This window comes from Bos taurus, chromosome 11, assembly GCF_002263795.3.
Source record: "Bos taurus isolate L1 Dominette 01449 registration number 42190680 breed Hereford chromosome 11, ARS-UCD2.0, whole genome shotgun sequence".
Taxonomy (NCBI): Eukaryota; Metazoa; Chordata; class Mammalia; order Artiodactyla; family Bovidae; genus Bos; species Bos taurus.
Window position 1 is genome coordinate 77,401,997 of NC_037338.1, and position 24,371 is coordinate 77,426,367.

The 24,371-nt window shown below is 40.0% G+C and overlaps 1 long non-coding RNA gene across 1 annotated transcript in view; it reads right to left on the bottom strand.

Annotated features, from left to right (window-relative positions):
• LOC112448818 (uncharacterized) overlaps positions 1-24,371 on the bottom strand; it is a 412,466-nt gene that overhangs the window by 143,259 nt on the left and 244,836 nt on the right. The window lies entirely within an intron of this gene.

Genomic DNA, 24,371 nt, shown 5'->3' on the forward strand with positions numbered 1-24,371 from the left:
CCAGATGCCATGATCTTAGTTTTCTGAATGCTGAGCTTTAAGCCAACTTTTTCACTCTTCTCTTTCACTTTCATCAAAAGGCTTTTTAGTTCCTCTTCACTTTCTGCCATAAGGGTGGTATTATCTGCATATCTGAGGTCATTGATATTTCTCCCAGCAATCTTGATTCCAGCTTGTGCTTCTTCTAGCCCAGCATTTCTTGTGACTGCATATAAGTTGAATAAGCAGGGTGACAATATACAGCTTATATTCCAATATACCAGTGGTCTGGTATTACCATCTCTTTCAGAATTTTCCACAGTTTATTGTGATCTACACAGTCAAAGGCTTTGGCATAGTCAATAAAGCAGAAATAGATGTTTTTCTGGAACTCTCTTGCTTTTTTGATGATCCAGCGGATGTTGGCAATTTCATCTCTGGTTCCTCTGCCTTTTCTAAAACCAGCTTGAACATCTGGAAATTCAAGGTTCACATATTGCTGAAACCTGGCTTGGAGAATTTTGAGCATTACTTTACTAGCGTGTGAGATGAGTGCAATTGTGTGGTAGTTTGAGCATTCTTTGGCATTGTCTTTCTTTGGGATTGGAATGAAAACTGACCTTTTCCAGTCCTGTGGCCACTGCTGAGTTTTCCAAATTTGCTGGCATATTGAGTCCAACACTTTCACAGCATCATCTTTCAGGATTTGAAACAGCTCAACTGGAATTCCATCACCTTCACTAGCTTTGTTCATAGTGATGCTTTCTAAGGCCCACTTGACTTCACATTCCAGGATGTCTGGCTCTAGGTCAGTGATCACACCATCGTGATTATCTGGGTCGTGAAGATCTTTTTTGTACAGTTCTTCTGTGTATTCTTGCCACCTCTTCTTAATATCTTCTGCTTCTGTTAGGTCCATACCATTTCTGTCCTTTATTGAGCCCATCTTTGCATGAAATGTTCCCTTGGTATCTCTAATTTTCTTGAAAAGATCTCTAGTCTTTCCCATTCTGCTGTTTTCCTCTATTTCTTTGCACTTATCGCTGAGGAAGGCTTTCTTATCTCTCCTTGCTATTCTTTAGAACTCTACATTCAGATGCATATATCTTTCCTTTTCTCCTTTGCTTTTCACTTCTCTTCTTTTCACAGCTATTTGTAAGGCCTCCCCAGACAGCCATTTTACTTTTTTGCATTTCTTTTCCATGGGGATGGTCTTGATCCCTGTCTCCTGTACAATGTCATGAACCTCCGTCCATAGTTCATCAGGCACTCTATCTATCAGATCTAGTCCCTTAAATCTATTTCTCACTTCCACCATATAATCATAAGGGATTTGATTTAGGTCATACATGAATGGTCTGCTGGTTTTCCCTACTTTCTTCAATTTAAGTCTGAATTTTGCAATAAGGTGTTCATGATCTGAGGCACAGTCAACTCCTGGTCTTGTTTTGGCTGACTGTATAGAGCTTCTCCATCTTTGGCTGCAAAGAATATAATCAGTCTGATTTCGGTGTTGACCATCTGGTGATGTCCATGTGTAGAGTCTTCTCTTGTGTTGTTGGAAGAGGGTGTTTGCTATGACCAGTGCGTTCTCTTGGGAAAACGCTATTAGCCTTTGCCCTGCTTCATTCCATATTCCAAGGCCAAATTTGCCTGTTACTCGAGGTGTTTCTTGACTTCCTACTTTTGCATTCCAGTCCCCTATAATGAAAAGGACATCTTTTTTGGGTGTTAGTTCTAAAAGGTCTTGTAGGTCTTCATAAAACTGTTCAACTTCAGCTTCTTCAGTGTTACTGGTTGGGGCATAGACTTGGATTACTATGATATTGAATGGTTTGCCTTGGAAATGAACAGAGATCATTCTGTCATTTTTCAGATTGCATCCAAGTACTGCATTTCGGACTCTTTTGTTGACCATGATGGCTACTCCATTTCTTCTAAGGGATTCCTGCCTGCAGTAGTAGATATAATGGTCATCTGAGTTAAATTCTCCCATTCCAGTCCATTTCAGTTCACTGATTCCTAGAATGTCGACGTTCACTCTTGGTCCTGTTTGACCACTTCCAATTTGCCTTGATTCATGGACCTGACACTCCAGGTTCCTATGCAATATTGCTCTTTACAGCATTGGACCTTGCTTCTATCACCAGTCACATCCACAACTAGGTATTGTTTTTGCTTTGGCTCCATCCCTTCATTCTTTCTGGAGTTTTTTCCACTGATCTCCAGTAGCATATTGGGCACCTACTGACCTGGGGAGTTCCTCTTTCAGTATCCTATCATTTTGCCTCTTCATACTGTTCAGGAGATGAGAAAAGCAAAGACAAAGGGCCCAGGCAAGGTTTTGCTGGATTAGTGTGGATATCGTTAGGACTGGGAACAAAATTGTGTAAACTTGGGCTGTAAACTCTATCTATCTGTCTTAGGTCTTGGAAATCAACCAAAATAATGCCATGTGGAAAGCATCAGGCAGTTGGTCACTCAGTCGTGTCTGACTCTTTGTGACCCCATGGACCACAGCAGGCCAGGCCTCCCTATCCATAACCAACTCCCGGAGTTTACTCAGAACTCATGTCATTGAGTCAGTGATGCCATCCAACCATCTCATCCTCTGTCATCCCTTTGTCCTCCTGCCTTCAATCTTTCCCAGCATCAGGGTTTTTTCAAATGAGGCAGATCTTTGCATCAGGTGGCCAAAGTATTAGAGCTTCAGCTTTGGCATCAGTCCTTCCAATGAATATTCAGGACTGATTTCCTTTTGGATGGACTGGTTGGATCTCCTTGCAGTCCAAGAGACTCTCAAGAGTCTTCTCCAACACCACAGTTCAGAAGCATCAATTCTTTGGCACTCAGCTTTCTTTATAGTCCAACTCTCACATCCATACATGACCACTGAAAAAAACATAGCTTTGACTAAACGGACCTTTGTTGGCAAAGTAATGTCTCTGCTTTTGAATATGTTGTTTAGGTTTGTCATAGATTCTCTTCCAAAAGCAAGCATCTTTTAAGTTCATGGCTGCAGTCACCATTTGCAGTGATTTTGGAGCCCAAAAAATTGGATTTGAAATAGCTCAACTGAAATTCTATCACCTCCACTAGCTTTGTTCGTAGTAATGCTTCCTAAGGCCCACTTGACTTCATACTCCAGGATGTCTGGCTCTAGGTGACTGATCTCACCATCGTGGTTATCTGGGCCATTAAGATCTTTCTCGTATAGTTCTGTGTATTTTTGCTACCTCTTCTTAATATCTTCTGCTTCTGTTAGGTCTATACCATATCTGTCCTTTATTGTGCCCATCTTTGCATGACATGTTCCCTTAGTATCTCTAATTTTCTTAAAGAGATCTCTAGTCCTACCCATTCTACTGTCTTCCTCTATTTCTTTGCATAAAAGCATATCATATATTAAGTTGAATTTAGCAAGGGTATCAATATCTCCAATTAGGATCAAATCAGTCACCTGCTTTGAAAATAACTAGTTTTTTAGCTGGGTTTACACAGAAGAATCCAGGGTGTGTAAGCACACTTAACTTATATTCTAGGTCAAAATATTGCTTTGGATCTAAATGTGACATTTCAATCAATCAGCAACAATTATTACCCATTTGCCTAAGACCTTGTGTTTAAAGATATATAAGGAAGATCTTGGGGAGATCACAATCTAATTGAGAAAACAGGAAGACAATCACTCTTTTTTTTAAAGGCAGTCCATTATAATTTAGTTCTTAACTATATACTAGACAGTGTACATTCTTTAAAATAGTTTGAGGAAGGTGACTGCAATGTTGGGCTAGAGGAACCAGAAAAACCTGAGTTGCGGCGGAAAGAACTGAATGAAGCCTTGATCAATAGGATTTGATTAAGTAGAAGGGGGAGTACATTTTAGGCAAGGGAAACCACACAAGCAGAGGCAAGGAGAGAGGATGAGGGGGAAGATTTCTTTTTTTTCCTTTAACTGTAGTGAATAAGCACTTCATTGCCTGTTGACTTTCTGCATTGTTTTAACAGCTATCTGTGAACTAGTTAAATGATGAATAGGCCCAGAGGAAAAGGTGGAGCATACAAATGACTGATAGTAGATTTTTTTCTTTTTAAAGAGAAAATCATAAGGAGTTGTAACCACGAAAAAAAAATTAAATTGCTGGGACTATATAATGGATTCAAATTTTCAATCAGAAACTGATATATGCAAAATCGTAACTTATTTGTCTATAGTCAAATATAATTTCTATCATTAAGCTCCTATTTCTGCTCTGAAGCAGAAAACTAATATCAAGTTGCTTTCAGGTAAATTTCTTCCATTCAAGGCACTTCTCAGTCAATTCAAGTGGATAATGCAGCTGTATTCAGATTTTTAAAATCACTCTCAGATTTCATTCTCTCTCTTCTTTCCCCCATATGGATTCAAACCTCTAGAAATATTAAACAACTGCCATTACAAAAGCAATAATGGAGAAAAAGAGAGAATCTCTATTCTATAGTCTCTTTATGGTTACAGCATAAGCAGACCTTCTGTGAGATGTACCCTGTCTTGTATGATCTTCAGACACATCCCCTTCATGCTGATAGCCACTGAGGTAACCAGTCATCTGGCCAAAGATTTGGGTTGATGGTCTCTGTTCCAGTTACTTTACAGAGGTGTCTCCTGCCTTAGCCTTCAATTTGTAGATCCCATATGATTACCTGGGGTTTTGACTGCAAAAATGTTGCCTGCCACATTAGTAAAGAAGGGGTATTGCAGCCATCAAGCCACTACATGCCCACAGACGGTGAGCTCAGAGGGAACTCTGGATAGAGACGAACTGGATGCCCACTGCCACACCCTCAGCTACTGCATTCATCCCCAACTATGTACCCTGAGGGTACTCAGGATGGAGTAAAGCAGGAGACTGGCCCTAGATAGTTAAGGTGCCTATCAGAGCAATGATTTCAATGACTCTCTGCATCTTCCCATACATAGAAAAGTGCTAAATTCCTTAACTTGATATATCCAGTTTTCTTTCATTGAAGTTCTGACTACCTGGTCTTTGTTGTAAAAACTCCTATAATATTCTGTCTCCTCCCTTACCTCTTCAGAACAGCCCCTCAGCACTATCTCAGAGTCTGCATCCTGAGCTTAAGGCCTCAGTTTTGTCAGCCAAATAAAACATCATTCTCAACGCGTAGGTTGTGCATTTATGTTTCAGTTGGCAGGGTCTTCCTGACTCATACCCTCCCACTTTTCATTGATGTCAGTCCTCTTTTAGCCCTTCTACACCTTTCCCATGGCTTTAGAAAGTCAACCTATTCAGCTAGCACATCCTGAAGCCCTGGAAGGCTTGGAATTGCCAGCAGACATTCACTTTGCTCCTAACAAACCACTGAGCCTCTCTTCTATAGAATTCTTCATTATATTAGGAGATATATCAGCTATCATTTGCCCATCACCAGCTGAGTTGCACAGGTAAAGCTCTTCTAAACACTGATCCTGCACATATTTGTCCCCCTGTCACGCCAAAATACCCAAGGGAGTGGTGCAAACAATGTCACAAACCCAACAAATGCCCTACCCACTTCTCTACTCCTTTCGTGATAAAAGAATATTTCCTGTTTATCAGTAAACAAACGATGTCACAGTCATCCAAAGGAGCCATGCTTTGGCTCCTTTGGCTCACACCATGTGAGCTGGTGAGCCACAAGGAAACTCAGGATGTGAAAACACAGGATACTGGTCCCAGACAGCTGAGGTGTACATCGAAGGAATGATTTCAGTGAGACTCTTGCATCATCCCATACACAGAAAACTGTTGAATTGCTTAACTTGGGATATCTGGTTTTCTTAAATTAACAATCAACTTTTGATGTTCTGACTACCTGTCTTTTGTTGCAAAATTCCTCCCTTGTCTCCTTAGAGAAGCTTCTCAGAGCCATCTGAAATGCTGTCTCTTGGGCTGCAGTCCTTGCTTTGCTCGCAATAGAACTTCACTCGCAACTCTCATGGTGTGCAAAATTTTTTTCAGCACATTATTGGAGAATTTATAATTGACTTTATTCTAGAAGCTGGGTAGAAGGAAATGGGACCTACCACACCTATTCTCATTTCGAATTTTTGCTGCTTTTTAGCATGCACCTTGGAGAAAGCAATGGCACCCCACTCCAGTTCTCTCGCCTGGAAAATCCCATGGACAGAGGAGCCTGGTAGGCTGCAGTCCATAAGGTCGCAAAGAGTCGGACATGACTGAGTGCCTTCACTTTCACTTTTCACTTTCATGCATTGGAGAGGGAAATGGCAACCCACTCCAGTGTTCTTGCCTGGAGAATCCCAGGGACGGTAAAGCCTGGTGGGCTGCCTTCTATGGGGTCGCACAGAGTCGGACACGACTGAAGCTACTTAGCAGCAGCAGCAGCAGCAGCATGCACCTTACAAACTTAAACACAAGAATTATGGCATATTTATTATTCCTCCTTTTGATAGTTCAAAACTGAAAGGGTTATTAGCTACTAACCTGGAAGAGTGAGAAAGAGGACAACATACAATAAAATTATAACTCACCAATCAGCTTACCACATGTAGGATGTTTAATGTCAAAAAGTAAATAATAAAACTGAAATGTAATGGTAACTTAAGACTCAGGCAAGCTTTGAGTATGGTCTCTACTACTCTGAGATAGGAGTAATAGAAATCTATTCTGTTTCTATTCTATTCACTTGCTTATTCATTTATCAGTTTAATAATATCCATCAGATATGTATAAGTGGCAAGGTGCCTGGATACATCAGCAGGTAAGCTTCCTGCTCTGTTAAATGAACATTCATAATGGCTAAGATATGCAACAGACAAGTAAACAAATAATTACCAACAGTTGTAATTGCTGTTACAATTGCTATTACAATTTAATGTAATGAAAATTTGTGGATTAAAAATTCTGGAGGTGGGGGATATTTTAGACTGGTGATTAGGATGATAAGACGTTTTTTCTCTCTTTAGTTTTTAATCTAGTCTGGACTTTAAAGCCAAATGTGCCTGAGAAGGCTGTCTGCTAACTGCCTTGCTGCTGCTGCTGCTGCTGCTAAGTCACTGCCTTACTGAGCTAGAAATATAACTAATGAGAATAGGCTCCACAGGCCTTCTTCCTCCTGAAATGGAGCTCGAAAATGCTTGAAAACAAGGCGTGCTCTAGACTCCTGTTGTTGTGCTGCTTTTGTGAGAGTTTAATTGCTTTTGAATGCATATGAATGTCAATTCGAACCAGGCTAAATACGTCTTCTTGGAGACAGAGCATTTGGTCTTTCTTTCAAGTTCTTTTGTTTGCTTGAATCAGCTTTGTAGTTTAACAGATGTTTTTGGAGGAAATGGAGACATAAGCTTTTATAATGCCGAAAATTAAATGAGAAACAATACTCTTCCCTTCATTTTCCCCCAAAACATGCAACCCCGCAGAACTGGCAACCCACCCACACTGCAGAAAATTTCCACTGTTAGATGGTACACCTTACTAAAATGAAAGATATTTTTTGTGTGTACCCAGAGTTCATAATATATGGTTCATTCTTTGGGGAGATACATAATTGAATGGGTAAGTGATTATCCCTTTAGCCTTGAGGAAGGATAGTGTTTCTTACATTCATAAAATCGTCTCCCTTTAATTAAAAATAAAGTAAAATTACCACAGGAATAGGGATGCCTAGATTTTCTGTGTCAACCCTACCCCTCCAAACTTCTGCTCTACCACATAAGCAAACTCTCATCCCACCTCAAGGAACCCACACACATACACACATGCTCTCCGTGCTTCTGACTCTTATTCTTATATGATGCTCTCTATTTAACTGTGATGCTCTCTTCTGACCCAGATCAAACAATTAAAATTACTGACATGCTTCTACATTACTTGTGCCCTTGCTTCTGCAACATGACTGCAAAGTTCTTAATGGAAGATAATAGAATACAAAAAAGTATCAGCTTTGGGCTTCGACAGTGGTTCCGTGGTAAAGAATCCGCTTGCAATACAGGAGACCTAGGTTCCATCCCTGGATTGTGAAGATCCCCTAGAGAAGGGAATGGCAACCCACTCCGGTATTCTTGCCTAGAGAATCCCACAACAGAGGAGCCTGGCAGGCTACAGTCCATGGGGTTGCAAAGAATCGGACACAATTGAGCTACTAACACTATGGAATCAGACAAACCTATCCTAATTTTAACTCTATAACTTTCTACATATGTGATTTTGGACCAGTTCATTAACTTCCTCCAGCCTTGGTAGTCAATTCTGTAAAATTTCCTTCCATCTCTCAGAAAGGCTCTGCCTGTAAGTTTCACTTTCAGACAGATTGATCTCTGGTTTTGTGTGTGAGATTGCTAAGGCAGCCCTGGATTCTATATTCATACCACCTCAAGTCTATCAGAAAGGACAGAATATCCTGCCAAGCAACAAAGACTGGGTGACTTTTCATGCTTATGTCACACTTCTGCAGCTGAACACAGCACATAAGGCAGAGAAACACCACTTGTTGACTGTGTTACTTCACATTCTCCACAATTAGATCCGGGAGTTCTGTGAATTCCACCAGAAGCTCACGAGTACAGAGCACAGAGGAAATAAGGAACCATTTTTCCTTATTTGGTGATGTGCAAACAAGTATTCTTTTTTAGTTTGTTTTTACTTTTGGTAGATGGAACAGACAGAGAAAGTATAGAAGAGAAAAATGTGAAGAGAAGACAAACATCAGAGGACATTACAGGTAATAAAAATAAATATTACTTGATAAAAGTTTGATTTCATGTTAAACAATGTTTACTAGGTTTCAGTATTAAACACACTTTTATGACAGGTTATATTCAAAGAATTTGAAAACCAGTGTCCAAGTGTAAAATCCAAATATTGTCAAAGGAAATATGGACGCTAACAAGCCAAAATTTATGAAAATTTTCTACAGTAGGAAAGATTATAATAGTGGGGACTCACTTATATGTATTGAATACTTTTAGGACTCATCTTTTGATTGGCATGCCTCTGGTCATTGAATAGAGTTTAATCACATTCCCTAGAAGGCAATAGTTTATTCTTCCATGGGCTAGAATTTCTGGCGGAATTGTCAACATACTTGAGTGAAGTGTTAAATGGCACAGGATCTTGAGTACCCTGGGCTGAGGCTGGCATAAGTAGCTATTCCAAAGTCAAAATCAGGTGACTCTGGCAGGCAGGGCTGGGCTTTGGCAGAATTAATTAAATAAGCAGTGCATGTGTTAACACCACCTCTCTAGCCAGGTTATACACGCTCCTTCCCCTGGTAATCTACTGTTCCCATTAACCTGAGCCAGGAACTGACCTCCAGGTTTAAATGCCCCATTGATTTTCATCATAATAGAAAAAAAACTCACTGGAAAGTAGCAGAATTTACTCAGGTGGAAGGGACAAGAAAGGTGAGGGAAGAGAGAAAGGAAGGAAGGGAGGGAGGGAAGAATAAGGGAACAAACAAGGATGGAATGGCAGACCTTTTCAGTTTTTCTGGATCATACATACTTAGAAGAAGAAAATGGCACTTGGAATAAAGACAGCTTTAAGGACACAGCTAGAATTGTCATATTACATAGAGACCTATACACACGACCCAACTGAAAAATCATATAAAGTCAACATTGACCAAAATCACCTTGCAAAATATAGAATAATATAGCCATGCTGCTGCTAAGTCGCTTCAGTCCTGTCTGACTCTGTGCGACCCCATAGACAGCAGCCCACGAGGCTCCCCCGTCCCTGGGATTCTCCAGGCAAGAACACTGGAGTGGGTTGCCATTGCCTTCCCCCATAGTGAAACACAAACTCAATGGCAGCATACATTTTGACTGTAGTCATTAGCAAGTATCAGATTTATCACACACTCACAATGTGTGACTGTGTGTGTGTGTGTGTGTGTATGTGTGAAGGGTGCCAAAAATAACTACACAAATCTTGACTATGTTGTAGGAAATGAAAAGCACCATCTAACTAGGTTATGCGCAATCACTCCTTGCTCACCCTCTCCTTTCAGCAGAGAATACAGTGATGTGAATCCTGGTACGATGAATAACTTTGTGGATAAGCTGAAGCAGATAATCAATCTACCTATCTCTTTTTTAGTCATCTATATCACAATCCTTTGCTTTTGTGTAGCATTTAATTAATTTTATTTCATTTAATCATATAAAACTATAGACTGTCAGAGCTTAGATATTCCAGAAAACATCCTGCCAAGTCCATATATTTTATAAATAGATAACTAAGGCCCTGAGAAGTTAAGCAAGATCAGTCAATATTAAAAAAAAAAAATTATGTTAGAGCCAGAACGAGGATTAGGTGCAATACAATGACTAATGTGTGTCAATTATGCCTTTTTTGTTGAAAAGGGCAGTGCACGTGACAATGTTCATGGAGCAATTTGATTTCTTTGAGTGGAAGACAGTGGACTATGACTCAAGACTGGTCTATGGGTCAGCCATGGTCCAGCAGCAGCAGCGGTAATCAAAAGGAACAAACAAACTACAAAGCAATTATCAAGAAAACAATTTTGAACAAGCATCTTGATCAATGTATTGAATCTCATAACAACTGACCAGACAATTATGAGTGTAGCTTTCGTTAGGACTGAAACACCTCTCAGTGATTCACTGGTTGTCCTCCGGTGAGGGAAGAAATGAACCCGAGGAAAGAAATGCACTCACCAGGCATCAGAATGACTTTCTTTATCTCTTAATTGCATTTGAGTTTTGAGGCTCAATAAATAAAATCATAATCCTCAAAGCATTAAATTTTAAACAAAGCCATGAAAATTGCATACTTCATTCAATTTAGAGAAAATTGCATCCATATAATGTGTTTATCTTTCATCACGAAACACATACCAAAAAGCTACCTTGTCTGATGTACGATTTCAAAATTTATGATCTTAAAATTTTGAGTACCTGGTCTGACATCCTAAATAAAGCATATGCAATAGTCAGGAAAGGAGCAAACTTCTGGTTATAAGATAAATAAGTCCTGGGCATGCAATGTACAGCATGGTTACTACAGTTAACAATATTGTATCATACACTTGAAAGATGCTAGGAGAGTTATCACAAGAAAAAGGAAATCTGTAACTGTGTGGTGATGTACTACTACTGCTAAGTCGCTTCAGTCATGTCCGACTCTGTGCGACCCCATAGATGGCAGTCCATCAGGCTCCACTGTCCCTGGGATTCTCCAGGCAAGAACACTGGAGTGGGTTGCCATTTCCTTCTCCAATGCATGAAAATAAAAAGTGAAAGTGAAGTCGCTCAGTTGTGTCCAACTCTTCACGACCCCATGGACTACAGCCTACCAGGCTCCTCCGTCCATGGGATTTTCCAGGCAAGAGTACTGGAGTGGGGTGCCATTGCCAATTAAATTTATTATAATTGCAATTTTGCAATATACACAGATATCAAATTGTTATATGTATTTGCGGGCTATGTTGCTTTAGTCATGTCTGACTCTTTGTGATCCACTGGACTATTGCCTGCCAGGCTCCTCTGTCCATGGGATTCTCCAGGCAAGAATACTGGAGTGGGTTGCTGTGTCCTCCTCCATGGGGTCTTTCTGACCCAGGAATCGAACTCATATCTCCAGGGTCTCCTGCATTGCAGGCAGGTTCTTTATCCACTGAGCCACCTGCGAAGTCCTAATTGTTGTATACTTAAAACTAATACCATGACTTATGTCAATTAGATTTCAATAAAAACTAAAAGAGGCTTAACTCAGAATAATTGCAACTGGTCTTCTCCCATCCTGGGAAATGAGAGATGTTCACAAGGGAGAGCTAGAAAGAAACACATACATACCATTCTAGAAGCAAATCCTAGAAACTTTATAAAAGTGATCTCACCAATAAAAGAAGCAAAGTCTAACAGAAAGCTTCCTATGTAACAGCCTGATTAATTTGTTGAGAAACATTCATTGTACTGTGGAAAAGGAAGCAGGCATCAAAAATTCAAAGAATTGTCACTGAAAGTATTCTTTTTCTTCCAATTTTTTCTTCTTTTCAAGTTGGAAACCCAATAGTATTAAATATTTAGGGATGACATTTCTTCTAGACATACAAAAGACCACATTTCATGAACACAATGAAAAAGGATAATTCTTAGAATTATAAATAGATGGTCATTTTTTTGGTCTCTGTTGGTGGTGATAAAATTATTCAAGGCCCAATAACTTTTTGCTGAACCTCTCTCTTTATATCTGGGGAATCTTTCAAACACTAAATGTACATCTGAACTCTCACAAAGCAGCAAGGTAAGCTTCCTCTGAAAAAAAAATCCAGTCATCTTTACCCCATCTTCAGTGAGGCCCTGGGAAGGAAACCTCAGAGGACTCACAGTGAAATGATCCTTTTTCATTGGTTGTTGATGATTTGAAAAGTTTTGGCATAACCCAAACCCAGAGAGGTTTTTGCTTCTATTTCGGTTTGAGGACAGAGTCACACGTTCCAGGAGCTCCATCAGAAATCATGTGCCTTGTGCCCTCACATCTCACTCTGTTTAAACTAAGTGATATGCATAGACTCTCCACAGGTATCTGCTAACCCTTGAGAGCTCACCAAGTTTCCACTATGTTGCAGTTTCAGTCTACACATTTACTGGCAACACATACAGATAAGGCATGACCTTGACCCTCCTGTTGCTTAGAGCTTAAACTGTAAGGGAAGTAAACTTTCGATGTGAAGGAGTTGATCATTCTAAGTTATCTACTGGGCACACAAGTAGCTAATGTTATACACTTTCAAACTAAGGAGACCCAGATACAAAAAGGAGGTGGTGGGGACACGAAGGAGAGGAAATTTAAGTTGCCCCATTAAAGTTAGAAGTGCTGTCTCACTCCTGTAGATTCCGTATGGGACTTGCCAAATATACCTGCTTGTAGCCTCCACATCCAGAGCTATATCTTCCTTTAATACATATGCATATATACCCCCAGGCTTATATTACAGCTTTATATTGAAGATCATATATATATGTGTGTGTGTGTAAATGTACGTATGTAAAGTCATATGTATATATATATATATATATATATATGTGAATAGTAATTCAAATAAATCACTGACACAATGGACATGAGTTTGAGCAGGGTCTGGGAGTCAGTGATGGACAGGGAAGCCTGGCGTGCTGCAGTCCATGGGGTCACAAAGAGTCAGACACGACTGAGCACCTGAACTGAACTGAACTGAATTCAAATAAAAGCCCTAGAGTTCAGCTGCACTTCAGTGATATTTCAGACCTTATCGATCCCTGAACACTCAGAAAACCCAATTCATATAGTGCTCTAAACAAGTATTGTTCACCACAACAAATATTTATTATTGAGCTCCTACATATGTCAGACACGACGATGTATAAAACTTTTCCTCTTTCTCGGTGACCTTACTCAAAGAGGAAACAGATAACTTCCCTGTGACATACGCTGGTAGAATATGCAGCTAGTGTTAGGAGAGCACAGAGGAGGGTCACTAAGTCCAGTGTAGTGAGAGGAGTAAGGTGATGGATAAGATGGTGGGAAGGATAGGGGCTTTGTGGGAGAAAGAACAGCAAGAGCAAAGCCACCACACTTTCTAAACAAAGAAGCAAACCAATGAATGAATGATGTGTGAATTAATGATGCATGAATGAATGAACAGAACAGAACTCTGAAGGGGAAGGATGACCCATGAAGGGAACATAATATGAGAACAGGTACCACAGAGATAAATTTTGCAAGATTAGAATCTTAGCTAGAGGAGCTTTGGGAGAAAAAGCAGAGAACTTGATTGAGGCGAATTGAGTAGAGTTCTAGCTCTCTGATTAAAAGCCTGTTTCTGAAATACTGCTGATTCTTCCTTCTTCCTTCTTATTCTTAACCTGGAAAAGGGTTAGTCAGCTGTATTCAACTCTGCAATCGCATGGACTGTAGCCCACCAGTCTCCCCATTCTTAACCTACATAGCTACTATAATTTCAGGGCTGGGAGTCTGGAACTGACCAAGCTTGGCTCTGTCAAGGCCAGGTCCATTAATCTACAGAGTGTTTAGAACTGTGGTTAAACAATGAGAAAATGTACAGCAGTCCTTGACCACAGAAATGTCATCAGCATCAGTATGTACACACACAAATGCACATACGTGGGGATCCTTCTTCCTCACATGTACATACTAATTACTCTTTGGGCAGCTATGGGCTGAAGGATCACACTTCAGAGCAGAGACTACTAATGCCAGAAGATCTAGAGAATCTGGCCTTTTTCTTACATTTTATATGAGGCCAAGAGTAAAGAGACTTCAGATCTGTGTTGCAGCCATCAGGGAAATCCAAATAGACTCTATATCCCATCAAGCTAGGATGTCAGAATGATGACACCTCCAGGGATAATGTGGATTGCAATTTGCCAGCGAACTACAAGGCAGTTGATTGATCAGCATTGCATAGTGGCCAGAGCAGAGGATTTGGAATCTGACTACCAGGGTTTGGAGCCTCATTCAACTTTTTATCGGCTATGATTTTGAGGCATGTTGTGTAACTGATCCGAGCTATTCTTTACTCATCTGATAAAGGTCACAAAATTGCCTTTTGAATGACAGATTCAAAAGACTCTAAGCCCTCTTCTACTGGTTGTTCACAAAATACTTCCTTTCCTCTACTCTGGCTTCTCATAAGTCACACTGTCCTTGCCCAGTTTTGTCTCAGGCCACTCTTTGTTTCTTTCTCAGGCTCAATTTTCCTTGCCCGCTCTTTACATGTTTGTGTAATCTGGAGCTATAAGGGTCTTATCTCTCAATATCCCTGGGGAATTCCATTGTCTCTGATGTTTCTACTACTGCTTATGAGAAAGTGCTTCCTACACTTTCATCTCCAAGCTTTGCCTCATATAACTCCAGACTCCTGTATCTGACTCCCTACAGGACATCATCAAAAACACAACTGACATAAAGCAGAGTAGAGTTTATACTTAGTCCCACTCTTCTTCCAAGTGTCACTGGAGCAAGTGAGCAATTAGGAACAAAAGCTGAGGGATGCTGGGCTCATGTGTCACATTTGGTAAATATAGCAGATTGAAAGCCAGAAAAGGAATCATGATTCAAAAAAATCTGGGAAAGGAAATAAGAAAATCTGAGGATCAATGAGGACAATTACAACAATGAACGGGAGCACTTCAAATGCATGAAAATCCATCATATTTATTTTTCTAAACTCCCTGGTCATCTTTGAAAGATGCTTTGGAACCTAATGAAAATTTGTAAATAAAGGAAAGAATCAGGTATTTCTCCTGTTTTTCCCAAAAGGAACACACCTCAAAGGAAATAAGTTGTTAATAAAGTAAATTTTATCTCTTTCCAGGCAATATTCTAGCTATTGAATAAAGAAAAAAACGAAAGAATTAGAATATTACTGTATCACATATAAGGTACCATAACAAAACAATGGACTAAAATATTGATTAGCAATGGCTGCTAACATCACAAAATTAGAGACAGGTAGATAGGATGAAACCTCTAAAGAAAACAAATGGTTCTACTTCTGAAGTATTCCTATGTAAAGATCAGAATTTGAATCTGATCAACTCTCCAACTTACAGGAAATAAAAGGAACAGAGGCAATGCAAACAATTTCTGTGGTAAATGTTACCGGAAAATATAACCTGGTATCTTAAACAAATAAATAGTAAAGGAGGAAAGAAAGGAAATATGGAAAGCAAACTTAAAAACAGATCTAAGGAATACAGCAACCGAAGTCGATGTTTATTTTTTCATTTGGAGTCTGACTGCTCAAGCTAAAAATTAGGGAAGACGAATAGATGATGATAAGTTGAAGGAGGAGGAGGATGGGGTGTGGTGATGATGATAGATCAAGATTTGAGAAAATTTTAATATATGCTAACTGGAAATTTGCTAGTTAAGAAATTATTGATTGTTTCATATGCATGAAAATGGCAGTGAGATTTTATAAAAGATTACCTTTTTGATAATTATACTAAAACATTTGGTATGTTTGGACTGCAAGGTGATCAAACCAGTCAATCCTAAAAGAAATCAGTCCTGAATATTAATTGGAAGGACTGATGCTGAAGCTGAAGCCCCCGTACTTTGGCCATCTGATGCAAAGAGCTGGCTCATTAGAAAAGACTCTGATGCTGGGAAAGATTGGAGACAGGAGGAGAAGGGGACAGCATCTCTTGGTTGGATGGCATCACCGACTTGGACATGAGTTTGAGCAAGCTCCAGGAGTTGGTAATGGACAGGGAAGCCTGGCATGCTGCAGTCCATGGGGTCGCAAAGAGTCAAACAAGACTGAGCGTCTGAACTGAAACATTTACAAATGAAATATGTCTGAGATTTATTTCAAAAGAATCAGAGATGAGGAGAAATGAATGAAGTATAGATGAATGGTTAACTGTTGAAGCTAGCAAGGGGTATACAGAGTTTTATTAAACTATTCTCCCCACTTTTGTATATGTTTGCCATTTTCCATAAGGAGAATTTTTTAAAATATCTGAAAGTGTTTGACTGAGTAAAGTTTCTGATGCATCTGGAGGCTTGTCATAAAATCACTATTTAGGTTAGAAATCAAATTTAGGATGTGACCAGCCCTGACATCAAAGGTGACTACAGTTAAGTTGGAAACATAGGAACACAGTATAATATGGATTTCATGGTGCACCAGGGTCATTAAAGAGAAAGAGATATTGCCAAAGAGTAATTGAGAGGTCTTTAACCTCTCAAGTCAACATACTTTATTAAACACTCTTGTATCATATGAATCATCTCTGGTACTGATTAAAAATACAGTTTCTATAATCCAATCAAGAACCAATGGGGAAGGAGCTGAAACGTTACAGGTTTAACTAGTGCTCCAAATGTTCATCATCATAATTTAGGAATCAAAGTGGTTTATTTCAAGATGTGTGTGTATGCATGCTAAGTCACTTCAGCTGTGTCCAACTTCTTGTGACCCTATGGACTGTAGCCCGCCAGGCTCCTATGTCCAGGGGATTGATTCTCCAGGCAATGATGCTGGGGTGGGTTGCCATGCCCTCCTCCAAGGAATATTCCCAACCCAGGGTTATCGAACCCAGGTCTCTATGTCTCCTGCATTGGCAGGTAGGTTCTTTACCACTAGCACCACCTGGGAAGGCCTAATTTCAAGGTACAATATGATATTCCAGTGTAAATGGTTAGAAGTTGGAGGCAGTTGGACTAGGATTTGATAAGCAAAGAGTAATACAGGTTTGGGAGTTATTTTCATAGATTTTCCAAAATAATTCAATAAAGGTGCTCACCAAAACCAGAGGGTGATGCAACAGAACCTCCAATGGTTAAAGGGCACAACTGACAATTCTGGGAGCCAATCACTCACCACTCTTGTCCCTAATGTCCCAACTGATTGCGAACGGCACACACAGACAAGTAACTCTAAAGCATCAACTGTTTTGGTGGCAATGAAAGAAAGAAAGCAGTTTGAACCTGATGCCAAAATGCAAGTACCTACTGTTTCCCTGGTAGGATTAAAATTAAAGCCCTTCAGGTAAAGTATACCTGATAAATGTGCCTGCTCATCTGAGCCTTCAAGAAGTTCCCTGGCCTCATCTTTCTACTGCTGAAGAGGTATGGATTAAGGTGATGGCCCTTCTATTTGATCAAGGAGTTAGCCATCTAGAGAGAGAAACAGAGAGTGGGTCCTATTTCTTGTTTTTCTAGCATCATGAGTCTACTTGGTCACAGAATGGCCCAATGGATATCAAGTTCTCCTCTGAGAAAGAGTAATTAAGTTACAGCAAGAGACCAGAAATGTGCTACCCATTGGCCACAGCAGGACTTAAAGATTAATATTATTTGCTACAAGTGCTATTTGCATAATCTCTCTATCCTTCATTAATGTTTATTCAGTTTCTAGAAAATGATGTAACAAGCTCTTAATATAACAGAGAACAGAAATTAGTTTTCCAGGTTTATTTTGGTTACTTTCTAAGAGCAACAAAAGCGACATAAAGGTGATAATTTATTGGAAAAATATCATTAATTAAAAATTTTGTTTTCTATTTCTTGTTAATTAAGACAATACAAGTTATGTGCTCAAAGATGACCCGGCATATAATAAGCCCCTAATAAATGTCTGTTGTTGTTGTTGCTGAATCATACTTGTTATAGGATATAGAATTTGTGATGAATTGTTTTAGGGAAATTAGGTTACTTCATTAAACTTAAGAATTATGATATTTAATTAGAATTTTAAAATGCTAATTTACCCTGTAGACTCTTGAAAGCATATAGACATAGGCATGGGTACCACATGGTTTTAAATATACTTTGTCTTACTAGCAATCAGTAGAAAGTGCTAGGGTTTGGAATTTAAAACAGAGTTTAAATCTGAGCTCTACCGATTACAATCTGTGTTGCCTTAAGCTCGTTACTTGACCTCTCTGAGATTCAGATTCTTCATCTGATAGGTAACAGTTCCCTTGGCTATAAAAAAGGAATGGTAATATCACATTCTTCAAAGTGTTGTTGGAAGAATAAATGAAATCACATTAGTAAAGTGTTTCCCTTAAAATACAATGCTCATATAGTGTTTTAGAATTTTTAAATGCTCTTCAACACATAATCTTTTCATTTTAACTACTTATAATACTATAAGTAAGGTAGGACAGACAACTTTATTTCCATTTTACAACTATGGAGACCAGTATTCAGTGAGTTATTGCTCTTGTTCAGTCACTAAGTTGTGTCTGACTCTTTGCAACCCCACCAACTGCAGCACGCCAGGCTTCCCTGTCCTTCACCATCTCTCAGAGTTTGCTCAAACTCATGTCTGTTGAGTGGGTGATGCCACCCAACCACTCATCCCCTGTGCCTTCCTTCTCCTGCCCTCAGTCTTTCCCAGCGACAGTGTCTTTGGCAGTGAGTTGGCTCTTCACGTTGGGTGGCCAAAGTGTTGGAGCTTCAGTGTGTAACTTACTGTATTGGTCTTCTTCTACTGTGTAATGGTATTACCAGGAACATAGCAGCTTAGAACAACTACTTGCTATTTTTGTGGGTCACGTGTCTGAAAACTGCTTATCTGTGTCCCCTACTTAGGTTATCACCTGGCTGCAATAAAGATGTCACCCAAATTGGGAGCTTCATGTGAGATTCAACTGGGACAGAATCCACTGTCAAGTTCATTCAGCTGTTGAAGGAATTCAATTCTTGTGGTTGTGGGACTGAGGGTTTTAGTTTCTTACTGGCTACTGCTTAGCAGACTCCCTCAGCTCCGACAGGCCAGTCACAGTCCTTGCCACGTATAGTTCCCCAGCGTGGCTACTTGTTGCCTCAAAGTTGGCAAGGGAAAGAAACCCCATCAGGTCGGGCACTATAATGTTATGCAATGTAACCATTTAATCTCTTACATTTCAACACTTGAATGAATTTTATTGGCTAAAAGCAAGTCATGGAAATGTGTACACTTGAGAGAAAGGGATCATTTAGGCATATGGACATTAGGAGGTAGAGATTACGCATCACCTTAAACAGTCTACCTGCCACATTTACCCAAAGTCATATTTTTAGGGGAAGAATCAGAATTATAACCCGGTACTTCCAGTTCATATTTTATGCTACTTCCATTTATGAATCTATTAAAATTTCAGGAAATGTTTAACAAGTATCTACTATACCCAAGGAATTATTCCATGTAAATAAGGGCTGTGATAATGAATACGACATGAAAACTTATCCTCAAAGAACAGGGACTATGGAGTGTGCCAAAATAATTATTCCACAATAATAAGAATGTTGAGAAAATTTTAAAAAAAGAACAGTTATTACTGACATACTTAGGAAGGCAAAACTAGAAAAGTAGTTACACTGAATGAAGAAAAATATTGTTTGTAGAAATGAAATAGGTGCTCGCAAAAACTATAACTTTCAAGAAAAAAGTAAAAAGTTTCAACTTTGTTTTATAAGCAATGCATAATAGATTTTTTCTTTGCTTTTCAATATTTGTTTTTGAAGAAAAGTAATATGTCTAATGTGAGGCTTTGGTTATTCTGAAAATAACAGTGCTGAAAATATACTAGAATCAAGTCACAGTTAGCTTGGCCACAATTGTCACTTCCTGCTCAAAGACATTTTCTAAATATGAAAATAGAATTTTGTGAGTGTTGGCTGTTTCAAAACTCTGTGATGTGCTCCATAAAAAACTCCATGATAAACACTGGCAATGATACAACAGTTATTTCCCCTTACACGTCTAAGAGCAAGAACATCTTAAGCTGTTATAATGTTAAGCCTTATCAGTGGAGGTATAGAATTGAAAGGCTTTAAGCTGGGGAAAGAAAAATGATTTAAGGGTTTAGATGAATTGCACAGACCCGTAAAATGGTATTAAATCAGTTCTGAAAAGATTTGAAGGGGACACAGCACCCTGAAAGTGTGTTGTACTTTGGTATCATTAACGATGATTGGACAACAGAGAAGAGGGAAATGTGAGATGAAATATCAGAATCACACAAGACACTTCAAGTCTTAAGAGGCATGTGAACCAGGATAAGCTGACGACTAAGCTGTTGTTCTTTATCATACTGATACTGATCACTGTAACAAACCTTGCTTTCAAAGCAGAACTTCCAAAGCCAGGGACTGATAGAGGAATTCCAAAACAATACTTTGTTTTAAATGTCTTGGATCAATTTAAGAACCCTGTGGCCGTGAATAATGAAGATCACAGGGGAAATCAGACCGGAAATCTTTGGAAAGCTAGACTATCAGTAAGGGAGGAGGCAAGGACAATATTCAACAAAGTGAATTAAGCAATTATTATTCTAACCTCTATGTCCAATGCCTTCATGGGGCCTCTTGGTGGCCTAGGGTCCCCATCTATAGTGCTACTGGCATCCAATATGATTGTTTTCAATGCTTACATAATACATTTTCCAACCAGGAAACAGGAATACATTTCAGCCAAAGATAATGACTAGTTTATTTTAAATCCTTTCTTTCTACACTTGCTAAAGATGACAGTGGTGAAAATGGGTGCAAAAGATAAGAGCTGATTCTTCTTGATGATCCTGTATTTCTGTCTGTTCTGTTCTAAATGTTGGGTTGGCCAAAACTGCTCACTCAGGATTTTCCAAAAGCTGTTACAGAAAAATTTGAATGAACTTTTTGACCAACTCAATATTTTTCATGTCTTATTTAACTTAGAAGAACCCTGTGAATCCATTTTTAGAGAGGAAACTGAGATCTAGAGAGGTTATACAACTTCTACAAGCTCACAGAAGTAAGGATGGTTGCAGAACTGAGACTCAGCCACAGGGCCCAGGAACCCACACTGCTCTCCACCACATTCCAAAGCCAGCTGCCAATGATGCCACTAACCCTGCTTACTTGTTAGCAGTTGAAGAACAATGGGTCACATGTTAAGATTCCCGATCAAAAAAGAGATGTGAATCATTTTTGAGTAATTGAATTTCAAGTCCGGAAACTCTAACTTTGACCTACAAAATTGTTTGAGTCACCCTGTTCAGAGACTACAGCTCTGTGTTATCTCAGAGTACAAGCCTCTGTGCTTCTATTCTTGGCTGATTCTCAAAGCCAGATGCCTGAGTGGCAATAAATGCAGAAGATACAAAAAAAGACGCTATCACCCTTCTCTGCTGACACTTGAGGTATTTCAGTTACGAGCAGTGATACATTCTCATTTGAAAGGAGGAAGCTGATAGTATTAGTTTTAGTTTTTATAATGCCATAAGAGGCAAATAAGCCAACATGTTTTGTTGTGGAAGATAATTCTGTTCTGTTTAGTTGCTAAGTCATGTCGAACTCTCTGTGGCCCCATGGACTATAGCCCACTAGGCTCCTCTGTCCCTGGGATTTTTAAGGCAAGAATACTGGGGTGGGTTGTCACTTCCTCCTCAGCAGATCTTCCGAACCCAGGGATCAAACTCAGGTCTCCTGTTTGGCAGACAAATTCTTGACCACTGAGCCACCTGGGAAGCCTGGAGGAGAATTATCCAATGTTAATCAGTCCAAAAATGAACACCTAACATTGCAGGTCCTCCCAGGATAACCCGTTATGTCCTGATCTTTTCCCTCTACTAGAGGCTGACCTAGTCATTGATTAATCAGGGACTCATTTTTCATAGATTCCCATTTAATACCTGGAGCTAATATGACACTTCAATTAACTACAGAGCACCTAAAATCCTACTCCCTTGAGTGCACATCTACTTTATAAGAGCTGGTGCCTGCTTGTGGAACCCGATTCTCAATCTGGGATGGCTAGATCACATGAAAGGAAGCAAAACTCAGGCCTGAAGTGAGTCAAAGCAGGTATCTGGAAGTCAACACACTTGCAGCCAGAGAAGGGTGTGGTCAAGGTAAGAGAATGCACGGAGACTTGCCGAGATGAAGAGGATACTGGTTAGAACATACAACAAATGCTGGGATACTCTAAGTCAGGAAAGCAAATCTCAAGCTATAGTGATGCTGTAGACCCACACTCGGAAAAGGCAATGGCAACCCACTCCAGTACTCTTGCCTGGAAAATCCCATGGATGCAGGAGCCTGGTAGGCTGCAGTCCATGGGGTCGTGAAGAGTCCGATACGACTGAATGACTTCACTTTCACTTTTCACTTTCATGCATTGGAGAAGGAAATGGCAACCCACTCCAGTGTTCTTGTCTGGAGAATCCCAGGGATGGTGGAGCCTGCTGGGCTGCTGTCTATGGGGCCACACAAAGTCAGACATGACTGAAGCGATTTAGCAGCAGCAGCAGCAGCAGACCCACACTTCTCAAAATTTAATGTGCATAAGAATCACCTGGAGATTTAGCTAAGATGCATATTTGGTTCAGTAGGCTTCAATTCTGCATTTCTAATAACTTCCCCGGGATGCCCACGCTCCTGGTCTGTAGATGATGCTTTGAGTGACAAAGATGCAGAACAAAGAGACAGATGTGTCTCTCTGGTACTGGGTAGGAGATGTTGGGAGGCATGCCAGTTTCCTAGCAGAAATGAAAAGGCCAAAGCTCAGCTAACTTTTCAAAATGAAAAGTGAAAGTCACTCAGTCATGTCTGACTCTTTGCAACCCCATGGACTATACAGTCCATGGAATTCTCCAGGCCAGAATACTGGAATGGGTAGGCTTTCCCTTCTCCAGGGGATCTTTCCAACCCAGGGATCAAACCCAGGTCTCCCACACCGAAGGCAGGCAGATTCTTTACCAGCTGAGCCCCAAGGGAAGCCCAAAAGTACTGGAGTGCGTAGCCTCTCCCTTCTCCAGAGGATCTTCCTGACCCAGTAATCAAGACGGGGTCTCCTGCATTGCAGGAGGATTCTTTACCAACTGAGCTATAACTTTTGAGGGGAACACCATTGGGACTTTATTCTCAAAGCCAAAGTGTAATTCAGCTGGCTGTAGGTAGTCACCAAATCACTGGTGATTAAAGAACTTTTATGCTGGACTAGTTCTTGTGCAGTCCTTCGCCTCTATATGGAGAAGATGCTGGGGAGAACAGTAAGAGTAGGGGCTCTAGAGTCACATAGTGTGCATTCAAGTGGAGTTTCCATTCTCTACTTTCCATTTTGCCTTGGTCAAAGTTTCCTTTTCGGTGAATCTTTCTTTCTTTAGTTACGGAAGTGTCAGTTGCTCAGTTGTGTCTGACTCTTTTCATGCCCACAGACTGCAGCCCACCAGGCTCCTCTGTCCATGGAATTCTCCAGGCAAGAATACTGGCATGGGTAGCCATTCCCTTCTCCAGGGGATCTTCCCAAATCATAGATTGAACATGGGTCTCCTGCATTGCAGGCAGATTCTTTACCATCTGAGTCAGCAGGGAAGCCCTTCTTTAGCTATAAATCTTGGGAAATAATACATCTGCCATCTTAATCAAGGAAGGCTAATCACTTTAAGAAATAAGTCCCCAAATTTAATGGCTTAACATAATAAAACTTTATTTTTTCTTCCATAATAGTATGATAATGGTATTTGGCAGGTGGTTTTTATGACTCTGTTCTCTATATCTTCAGGGTCCTCTCATTTCAGCCAGTGGACAGGGAAAGGGTATGGAGAAGCACACAGGAGGATTTTATGAGGCTGACTGAGAAGCAGCATGCGTCAATTCTGTGTGTTCTGTTGACTAGAACTTAGACACTTGGTCCCACTTTGTTTCTGGGGAGGCTGACAAACATATCTTTGTAGTCAGGACAACAAGGAGATGAATTTGGTGGATATCTATCCTACGCTTTCTCAACCAGAGGATTAAGTCTTAATGCCCTATGACACCCACGACATGTAATGAATTAATGTTTCTATGTGTGTAGGCTGGAGCCTGCTATGTACTCTCCTTGAAGAAGTTGATAAAATCATCACTCAGATAATTTTCTGCAGTGCTTGGCCAGTCTTTCCTAAG